General features: G+C 37.5%; 1 protein-coding gene across 2 annotated transcripts in view; it reads right to left on the bottom strand.

Moving 5' to 3' along the window:
- The window catches only part of gcgrb (glucagon receptor b), a 64,270-nt gene that overhangs the window by 18,038 nt on the left and 34,860 nt on the right, over positions 1-11,372 (bottom strand). The window contains exon 1 of one of the 2 annotated variants that reach the window (XM_028017659.1): positions 1,209-1,228. The exons of the other annotated variant lie outside the window; for it this stretch is intronic. The gene's annotated coding sequence lies outside the window, so the exon portion shown is untranslated. Of the gene's footprint in view, positions 1-1,208; positions 1,229-11,372 lie in introns of those variants that run through there. 2 annotated transcript variants of the gene reach the window in all.

Below are 11,372 nucleotides of genomic sequence, written 5' to 3'. Positions count from 1 at the left end.
GACAGTAAATTGTAAAAATTGTTGAAAACGCTCTTATCTTCCAATTTGCAATTTTTCACTATTTTCATCTAATATCATTACAAAACTCCAAAGTTAAGGTTTTCACGTAACAAAATGTAAATAGATTCACACATCACAAACACTTTTGCAAGGCACTCTCCTTTAATCATGTTTGCTCTTTTTTTTTTTTTTTTTTTTCCAGGCTGGGATCATGTGGCACCGGTTGACCGTCTTGGCCCACGCAGTTGGAGAACAAAACGAAATCTGAAACGTTTCTGCAAAAAACACCTTGAGCATGGAAACATTTTTGGCTAAAACGTTTCAAATTCCATTCTGTTCCAGTCGGTTTTTGCTTCAGACGCAGAGGATCCCGTGTAGCGCCGAGTCCGGGCTTCTCACAGGAATCTGAGCAAAACATCAATAGCCTGTCATGCTGTACAGATTAGAACATTCCTTTTTTTTTTTTTTTTTTTTTTTTAAAAAAGGACTACAGAACAAACAATAAAACAAATTGCTGTGATTTGATGCTACAGTTGTAATCCTCTTTTGCTATGAACACATTGGATTCCTATGTGGATTCCAGCAAACGAGCGCAAAGTAGGAACATAAGTTGTTTTGGGACTAAATACAACAAAATCAAAGGGATTAGATAGGCCGGAATAAATATTCTGCGAAATGTATTTGCTTTTTTTCACAATAAATTAGAATCTTTGAATCTTAGAATCTTAAAATGCATGAAACGATTTAGTCACTAATTTGTTTCCATCCAGCATTCCCAAATAAAAAAAAAATCTTTTTCATGTATATAAAATCCATCACTGGATTACCTTTCCCATATTTTTAGAACTTTACATGCTGGACAAGAGGATTTAGGAGGCTTACGAAAGATAAGCTTCAAAATATGACAGGTTTGAAAGACAAACTAAACATTGTTGGTTTTGCTCTTTCCATAGATTTGTTCGCAACAGCAAAAATAACAATAACAATAATAATCTGTTCTTATCCGCTAAGCTGCAGCGGTTGAGATTATGAGCCATGCCTGCGACTCCCTCTGCTTTGCTGACGGTGTTCCCTACAGTTGACTGAGTATTTTTTTAAGTGGAAATGCTTAAATATTAACTCCCATTGTAAATACAGCAGTGCTTCAAATTCAGCCACTGTTGTTCATTTGTGTCAAACGTGACAATAACACTAATTGAGGTACTTACTATCACATTGTTAGCGTTTTATTAAGCTCTTCTCTATGTGAAGATACTTTTGCCCTCAATTTCCAGAAGATCTCTGCAGGTGTCAGGAAGAAAATCGAGGGACTATAAGAACAACTTGAAATAATTTGTATAATAGTTGAAAACATGTATATAATGTTCATTATGTTAGAAAGGATAAAAGACATACAAATGCCATGAACACACCTCTTTTGAAAATACAAACATTTCTATGTAAAAATCATTAGTGCATGTCAGTCCATAAAAAAGTTTGCTCTTTGGTATAATAATTTTTTAAAAATCAGTTTTTTAAATTATGTTAATAAAATATAATTTTTTATTGTTATTTTAAAAATGTAAAACCTTAATTAAACACTATTAATTAAGGTTTTTAACAACCTTAACTAGCTTTAAATGTAAGTAAAAATAATGTATGAGGGATTTAGTCACAATTTTGTATTGCAGTGGATTAACCAGTTTGGATATTTTTCTGTGGAATATAATTCTTATTCATGAATAAATTACCCATTTGTGCATATTTTTGCATTTGAAGGACAATAAATCTTGAGAAGCCGCATCACGTTGACTCAGTGCTGTTGGCTGGTGTTTGCAAATGAGCCAATCCATGAGTGGCATTTGTTTTTCGTTGGTGCTGTTTCCCAAGGAGTGGAAGTAAGGACAAGCGTGGACGTTAGCTTCTGCGGTAGCCAAGGACAAATTGCAGTCTCAGTGTGAAAAGATAATAGGCAAAGGCTTCATACTGTAGTGTTTGCACAAGAAGTGAAAATACCATGAGCTCTTTTAATCCTCCTTAAGCGTACAGCCTCATCTTTTTATTGTTGAATGTTTTACTCCAGTTTCTGGATATTACAATAAATATTTCTCAAGGACTGGAAACACATTCAGTTTGAAAATATGAAATCGCACAGTGGCCACAGTAAAAACCTTTTGGAGATGAAAACCTATATCCCAATTCTCATGACACACGCAGTTGCAGAAGCAATTGATTTGGCCAGATAAGTCTGCATAAAGAGGTTAACGTGTTCATGTTAATATATAGATGCATGTATGGGTTATGCAACAGGCCACCGAGTTAGTGTGTCTGTTTTCATGCAACCAGAATACACAGCAAAGGACGGCAGGCGGAGAACGACATATAACTGTCTCAAACTGATAACCTAATCGACCGCACAGGCAGGTTTAACATTATGCACACACAATCACAGATAACACAACATCACGGCATGATGATATCTGACTATAATTTGCCATCATATTTATATTCAGTGCAGAGGAAGCTGGGGCTGAAAGCCAGACATTAAATCCTGAAAGCATTTTTCCTGATCTTTAATTTATACCCCCGGTGGTATCTTGGGATCTGGAAGATTACCTTAATCTTGGTGCACTTTAGAGCTTTAAGGGATAGTTTTTGTAGTCAAAAAGCCTAACACAAAATTCTCCAAATTTGCAGCAGATTTCATTCTCGAAACTCAAGTTTAGTGCTTTTTCGCATCTTGCCATAATGACTCACTGCCCTTAAAAACTCTGTCTCATCTGTTCGTGTGACCTTGTGTTAAACCCCCATTAAGTATTCACTTTATTTGCCATAGTTTTACTCTGAGACCTCACAGTGAACTCCAGTGATTATTATAGTAATCTTCCTGAGATTTCAACTCAAACGTCGCAACGCCACAGAAAAGACTCAGAAGCCATAACCTTCTGTGTGAGGAGCGAGGAAGAGAGAGAGACACAAATAAGCGAGAGATAAAAAAATAAGAATGTCTGATAATTTTTGTGTGACCAAGTTACTCGGTCACATTCCTTTGCGAAATTCAGAGCAACGAGCGCACTATGTAAATTACCACACATTACGTACTGTACACTTTGTGTGCATCTGGGAGCCACTAATAACGCTCCATTGCCTGCAGTTATTTCCTTTAACAAACTGTGTGTAGACGCTCATTTGCATTTTTTAATTTGTCCGCACACACATACATACACACCCCCACACACGCACACATGTTTTTTTTAAAGGGACAGTAAAATAATCCTGGTCTCGTTCTACACTACTGCATGTTTCCAAGAATAAGTCCCACGTTACAGCTTGTACAATCATCAGAGGACACTTTGACCTGAACTTTTGCCCTAATTCAGGTTTTGTCCCATTATGACACTAAAGTGTCAAAATGTGCCAAACTTGCTGGTGAAACATGTGTGAACTGGTTACAATATGTGCAAAGACCAAAAAAAGAGATCATCACTTAAATCACAAGACAGTTGTTGTGCTATTTACTACTGATCATTTCTTTTAATTATTTTTCTTTTGTTGTTTTTTATGCATGATGCAGGAATTTGTCTTTCAAGAAATAAGAGTTAGATTTCTAAGTTGAAAGGCTCTTCCTGTCTCTTCTTGGACAATTTTTCTAATAAAATGTTTGCTGAAGAAAGGAATACGTCTCATAATTTCAAAAGTGGTAATTAAATTATAAAAGGTTGTTTTCTTTTCACTCTATCAAAAAATGTGTTTATTTGTTACTATGCAAACTAGCAAAATCACTTTTTACTGTCTTTGCACATTTTGTCTACAGGATCTATTTTTTAAAAAAGAAATAAGAATAGCTTCAGCCAAGACCTTTTCAGCCACGTTTGTGTTTGATCATAGTTTGGTTTCTCCTCCTTTTGATATCAAATTTGTCAAAATGAATCTGTAAGAATGAAATGTAATTTGACATTGCCTTTTAACTTCTTCCTGTAGGACAAACTCTGGTTTCTCTGCTCACTGATTGTCTTTGCCCTCTCTTGAGACGAAGACATAATTTTGCAAAGCCAGCAGTTCCAGCCAATAGAAAATCAGCTTGACTGCCTTCTTTTGGCCGCACAAAGATTGCAAGTTTTAATCAGGAATGCTTGAGCACCGGGAGCAGAATGTAAACAGCTTAAACAGAAGATACATGTGTTAGAGGCATATTTGTAAGCAAACCAAACATTTTTTTTTTCAAATGTAAAAACTGCACTTAAAATATGAGTGTAAAAAAATAATGAATCCTGCAAATCATAAATGTGTGTTTTTGATTTAAAAACTAAAATCTTCCCCACTGGGAAAGACCTGAAAGATGGTGCAGACAGCAAGTGAACAAACACAAATCGAAACATGTTTCCTTTTTTACATCCCAATAAAGTGAGAGATGCAGAGTCCTCGCTTCATACGTCTCCATTTTTATTTAAAAAGAAATAGATGGAAACATACCCTGAATGATTAATTCTCCTCTCTGCATGACCAAAAAATATTGTCTGCACATGAGAAGAAGTACTTGATAAAGAAGATGCTACTAAGTAATGTAGAGTCAAGGAAAAACAGACTCAATCAGTATTCTGATTGAATCCGTGTAAACGGTGCTTTCATAGATTACACTCACTATGATTGTAAATAAATGTAGCTCACCAGTGAAAGGGTGAAGTTGAGGAATTTCAGACCTCATGCATGTGTTTATTAGAATAACTACTGCAAACACATGCTACTAAAGCTTCAGGTTTTTAGCAGCAAAAAGCAGGAAGTCACTCTATTGCAATGGTGCCATAAAGAAAGACTTCACGGGATCCCGTCATGTAAATCAAACTGGTACCCATATTCTTTTATTAAGACGTGTCTTTACATTTATTGAGTTGTCATTGGAGGTGATTACACATTTATAGGTTTATATACTGCTTCCTTGAACAGTACATAGATGATACAAAACATATTCATTACACTTTTTACACAAAATCATTCATAGATGATGGCATTTTAGTCTGGTCATTTGAGCTCTTTTCCTTTTAGGGGCTCTTGTCTCTTTAAATTCAAACAAACTGCAGCTGGCCACGCCCACCAACTCAACCTTTACACTCACACATGAAAAAGGCTGTGCAGGAGATGTGGAGCCTCCTGCACAATAAGAATGCACCAAGTGGTTTCTGGATGGTAAGTCAGCAATAAAAACCACTTATCTCTTTCAGCGCAAACAACGGTAAAACCAGCTGACCAAACGTGCTGGAGCTCGGCTTTTGTTGCTGGGCGATATTTTGAATCGGCTCATTTTCCAGACACCAAAATCTGCGTTAACATAGTGCCAAAAAAAGCATCTGCGTGTTTTTTTAAGTGCTTGGATTGTGTTTAGAAGCAGCTGAAACCCTCCTGGAAGTATAAAAACATGCAAAAAGTGAATTTTGCATAAAAGGTCCCCTTTAATTGCTAGCAGTGTTGCTTTAAAGAAACATACATATATACTAGACATCCAGATTCCTATGCTTGGTTTTGTCCTATACAACCTTGTTCTTTGTCCCGCATTTACCTGGCATGAATCTGCTCTCTCTAATGACACATAGTAGTCAGCTGATTTTTTTTTCTTTTACACTTAGTCTCATCTATAATCATCTCTGCAATATTAAACTGAACAGCTTCCCCTCTCCCTTCCCAGACCGTACCAGTGCGTCTGCCATGAGACCGTGCCTTTCTCTTCTCCACTCACACAATTTCATCAAAGTGCACAAAACTGCACAATTATCCTGAGAAAAAAAAAAAAACATTGGTAAGACGAGCCAAGAGAAGTTGAGTGAGCGTGCGACTCCGGATCCTTTTAAAGCTTTGACCTTAAATGATCAAATGACCAGTAATGAAATTTATGTAAAATGTAAGCTGTTGTTGATTACTGTTAACGTGACACCGGTCACCCGTGGGTATGGTGTAGTGTTATGGAGTAAACGCATTACCCACATTGAGCGCTTCCCAATTCTGTTGTTTAAATCAATCAAGCCTTCCCAGGGAGACAAGGAGAAGATAATTAAGCAGAGTGTGGAGACTACGTAGGAGGTAACAGAAACATGCGAGCAGCGGCTGTAATGGGACTAAGCTGAGCCGTAATTATGTTGTTTCTGCTTCGGTGAGCCGCTGTGCCCTGTATGACGAATGACACTAAACTCTAATGTTATTCCTCTCTAAAGCTTTTTTTTTTTTTTACTCTTTCTGTACTTTATACCAGAGAACAGAAATGTTGTTTTTTTGTTTGTTTGTTTCAGTCTGTTGTGTATTGTTTTGGTCAATTTAACCGGATGATTCAATCAGGCTGTGATCGGTTTTAATAGTTTTTAATCCGTCGTGCTCAGATCGATGCGCTTTCATTTCTTTTCACAGTTTAACAGAACAAACGCAACTGGCCATCAGCCAAGTGGAACCTTTGCTGAGAACAATTATTTACCCGCATGCAGATTTCTTCAGCTTTTGCTTGTAGAGGTTTGTCAGCATCAAACAAATCTTAATATTAAACACAACCTGAGAAAAAAACAAACAAACAAGAAGCTGTTTTCAAACTGCAATATTTAATAAGTGGAGAAAAGCAATCTGAAACAACCTTGGCCTGTGAAAAAAAGAAGCTGACTTCCAAACTTTAACTGTACGAAGAACAATTTAGCTGGCTGATATTTTGGCCTTATGATATTTTTTTATGCATTCTTCCAGAGAAAGAAAGACTGAAACAAGCCACTACTTAACAAAACACAGAAGTGAAACAGTTTATGACAAGTCACCCAGATCATGAAGCAGCAAATCCACCCCACACTGTCGCACTGCCACCATTTTCTGATTTTCTGCATGTTAGTTTTATACTGCAGGATCCACACCCTTTAAAAAGGCACACTTATGTATCAAACGTCTGCAGAACAGTTTCCCAAAAGTCTTTTAGATCAGATGCTTTTTGGCAAATGTGAAGAAAGCCTTTTATTGCATTTTTTTCCATTTCTGCCCAGTCAGCTTCTTAATGATGAGCGATGAACGTAATGAAGCCAACCTGAGGCGAGACGTTTTTCTGGGTTCTTCAGTTCTCCCGGATGAGTTATTGATGCACTCTTAGATTGCATACTGTTTTGCTTATTTAAATCTGTATTTTTTATTTTTTTTACCCACATCACATTTTGAGACAGAAACTAAAGTGATTTTTCTCTTATTCCATATGCCAGACAGTCATCTGGTGTATCCTCTGAGATTTAGCTCAGTTGTCCAACAATGTTTTCAATCAGTTGGTTTGAATATTTTCTTTTCTCTTAATAAAATAAATTCTATTTTGAACATACTGTGTTCATTTATTCAAGTTATTTTTGTCACATATCAAAAACTGTGTAACTAAAAAGTAAAACAGACAACATGCGAAAAGGTGCAAATGCTTTTCTTGCGTCATTTTTAAATATAAATTTTCACATTTGAATCTATATTCTCTTGAACAAAGGCAGTAAACATAGTTTTGTTTCAGTTCAGTTTTCACAGGCATAATATTCCTCGTATTCATCAGACCTCATTGTCTTTTCTCTGTGTCTGTGCAAAGAAGCAATCCCAACGATGCGTTTTGACAGCTGGTAATAAAGGATTCTCAAAGCTTTGAGCACCGAACAACAAATCCACTCAGCTCATCTGCATGGAGGTAGCAGCAGAACCTTCCCAACCTCAAACGCCCCGCCCGTTATTCAAACTTTACGATTTGCATTTTTAGATCCTACCTGTGTTTGGAGATGACTGCAGATAAGACTTATTCAATTCTGCTCCGAAAGTGGATCATTTTAGGTTTAATGAAATGACTTGTAGGATATCGCTTGCATAAAATAACAGCATGAATTTGTACATTTATATTTTTATGATGCTCCAAGCACAAATTTGTTGCAAGACCAGTCAGCCAGATAGCATTTGAAGTACTCTGAGAAAAATAGTAAGAAATGTAACATCTCTTACTTTAATACATCTCTCAGACCAACATAGTGTGATGCTGCAGATTTACTTGCCCTGCTAAAAAAAAATTAAGCAGCATGAATGCAACGACTGTGAAACATTTCTTTCACATAAGTGAGTTACATTCATACCACCCAGAGCTCTCCACCGTCTACAACAACTTTATGACACATATTCTGTTGTCTTTATCATCAGAGTCTGTTGGGACTATTCTCAGACACCCACATGTTAAATGGTGGCAGTAAATACATGTGAGATTAAAAAAAACAGCTTTATACAAATTTAAATCTGTTTTCCCCCATTTAGTTAATTTATTGCTCAAAAACAGGCATTGTTTGTAAGACAATGTCGCTAAACACTAGCCCTGGCACGTTAGCATCTGCGTTCGATTTGACTATGTAAGTTCAGTCCATTTACCGTTTATGATTTAAAGGACTGTTTAATTTTTCATTTTTCATGGGGCCTTTTCAAAATTGAAAACACTGGTATAATCTGAGTTGAATAATTCTTTACCTATGATAAATTCTGCAATAAAATCCTTAATTTCTTCCTGAAATTTCAATGTTTCAGACAAAGACTCCCCAAACTGAAACATCGATCAAACCCGATTTTCTACACTAACTGAAGGTGGAAGAAATGGGGACAGAAGGAGGGATTCGCTCAGGTCCGGTTAAGTCAAGAACCACTGCATTGATTGGAGACATTACTTGCTTTTTTATTTGCTTTCAGTTCCTTCCGTCCTTCTTTTTGTTTATCTCTTCTGAGTTGACATATCCGTGGATTGTTACCTCCCATGAGGCTTTATTTAAAAACGTCTCCAACTGGACCGTCCGGTTCATCAAAACAAAAGCCGATGTTAATAGTTGATGTTAAAGTGGCGTGCTTTGGCAAATAATTCTGGGAACTTAAAGGAGACACACCTTGAAAGTTGAAATGTACAAACAAGTGCACTTGATCTCTTCATGTTTGGACCGATGAAGAAAACTCCAGCATATTTTTTACAACCAAGCGACGGTGACCTGAGCAACTAAAGTCCCTCCCGACAAGCAGGAGATGATGAAAAAAGGTTTAAAGTCACATAATTTAATCCTTTATTTACATCCAGCTCACCGCTCTCATGCTGCATAGTGGTGTCCAGATGTGGTCGGGAAGTTTTTTTCAAAAACAAGGAGAGCTGTTCCCTTGACAGCCAACATCTACTTTATTCAGAGGATGCTTCTCAGAAAACAAAGCAAATGTCAACCTAATCTTTCTTCAATTGAATTCTTTCCTGCATCTTGTGTTTTCAAAGAATTCCTCATTCCTTCTCCATCTTGTTTGCCTGACTGTCCTTCACCTTTTCTGACATAAACTGAATTGTGAACAAACTGAAAAAAACAGCCAGAGCTTTGAAAGGGTCCAATACTCTGTGTTTTCTTGGTACATCATCTTGTTTCCTGTCTGATTTAGGAGTCTTAAGCACACAGCGGGTCCGGCAGGGACAGGTTTCACTCCCTCATGTCGTCCGTGTTCACGTCAGTAAATCAGTTCTTCCAGGATTGTTTGTGTGATTTAAAAAAAAAAAAAAATGTCACAGATTTTGTGACGCTACTTTAGTGATGTTTGTAAGATATTTTGCAATATTTTTCGTCAGGCAACCCCTTTCAGAAATAAGAACAAGATAACGCGCAAACAGACTGGACACGCAAACATTTTTTTGTCATTGAAAAGAACTTAAAAAATTTCAATTTTGTTAACTGTCATGTCAGTCACACACTACAACCTGACATTAAGTAAGGCTGAGGTAGCAGTAGCACTGCTGCCTGCACGGAGGATGCAGCAGTCGCTTAAAGCTGCAGTATGTCACTTTTATAAAGAATGTTTTTCACATATTTATTAAAGCTGTCACCATGTCATGACAGTTTGTTATGAGACAATCTGTGAAAAGACTGATTAAAAAGGACAAGTAGGGGAGGCTATGTGCAGCGCCACAAATGGTAGTGATTGACAAGAGTTAAGTCCCGCCTCCTGACTCTGATTGGTTGTTTCTAGTTAGCAATGGGAGCACTGGGAGAAGGCAGAGGAGCTCAGTCTTTTGCACAGATTATGTGTTACCATGCTGTCACGACATAGTGACAGTTTCAACAAATATGTAAAAAAATAAATACATTTTTAAATAAAATGTGCACACTGCAGCTTTATACCCAATATTTTTCACCATTTTAGCAGAAAATTAGCAATAAGCATACAATTACACATTGGCATGAAAAATGCCAGATGTGCATTTGGATGAACGCGGCAGCATCCAAGTGAGATCGTAAAAGCTGTGTGCGAAAGAGAAAAAAACAAAACAGAACAGCAGCAGAGTAAGAAGCAGCGTGGTGGGACACATGTGGGAAGATGGCCCGGCCAGCACATACCATTCTCAGTGTCCCGTGGAGAATGCCCAGTGCGAGACCCTAAATCCTCAGCCGTGCTCTCTGGGCCCCATAAATCTCCCGCCACCCATATCCTGCTCCCTTTACATTCTACGTTAGGACTAAATCCGTCCTTAGCGCTCCCCCTCAGCTCCCGCCTCCAGTAGAAACACAACATTTCACAATTTCCCTCACCAAATGGAGCTCATGTGGAAGTTTATACTCCTGAATCTGAGTAAGATGTAAGAAAAATTATGTGAGAAACAAGTTTTTGTTTTTCAACCCAAAGTCACTTAAATCATCATAAAGTTGAAGAATGACTCACAGATGGTTTCAGTACGAACAAAGTTAGAGAGCTTTCTAACTTCGAATGTCATTGTATATTTTATATGTTCGCTGTTGGTAAAAAGAGGCCAGAAGGAGGCTACTGATTATGATTTGGTTGGTCTATCTAAAAACCAAGTCAATTATTCAAAAACTATTTAAAACGTCTTGTGATCGGAAGGTTGTAGGTTTGATTCCAGCTTCCTCCTGCCACGTGTCGGCGTGTCCCTGGGCAAGACACTTACCCTCAATTTGCCTACCGATCTGCGTATCGGCGTATAAATGTGTGAGCGTTTGTGAGGGCGTAGGGGTGAATGTGACTCTAGTGTATAAAGCGTTTTGAGTGGTCAAAATGATTGGAAAAACGCTTTATAAGTTCAGTCCATTTTACCATTTAGGACAATTATTAAAATAAAAATTGAATGAAAGCTTCAGTGGATCATGTAAATATGCAAAAGCCAAACAGCAAGACAGGATAAATTGAGTACTGGTCAGAAATTTACAGACACTCATCATCAGGAGGAATCTCATATCAATTTACACATTTTATCAATTCAAATAGTGGAGGACTAAAGGAAGACGACGCAAGAGCCGAGTTCAATCAGCAAATCCAACCCAGAACAACAGAGTGCCAGAACAGCAGCGCAAACACACACACACACACACCCACATACCCACACACACACACACACACACACA

The sequence above is a fragment of the Xiphophorus couchianus genome, chromosome 5 (assembly GCF_001444195.1).
Source record: "Xiphophorus couchianus chromosome 5, X_couchianus-1.0, whole genome shotgun sequence".
In the NCBI taxonomy this organism is placed as follows: domain Eukaryota; kingdom Metazoa; phylum Chordata; class Actinopteri; order Cyprinodontiformes; family Poeciliidae; genus Xiphophorus; species Xiphophorus couchianus.
Note: the sequence above shows the minus strand (reverse complement) of the source record. Positions and strands in the feature narration are given on the sequence as shown.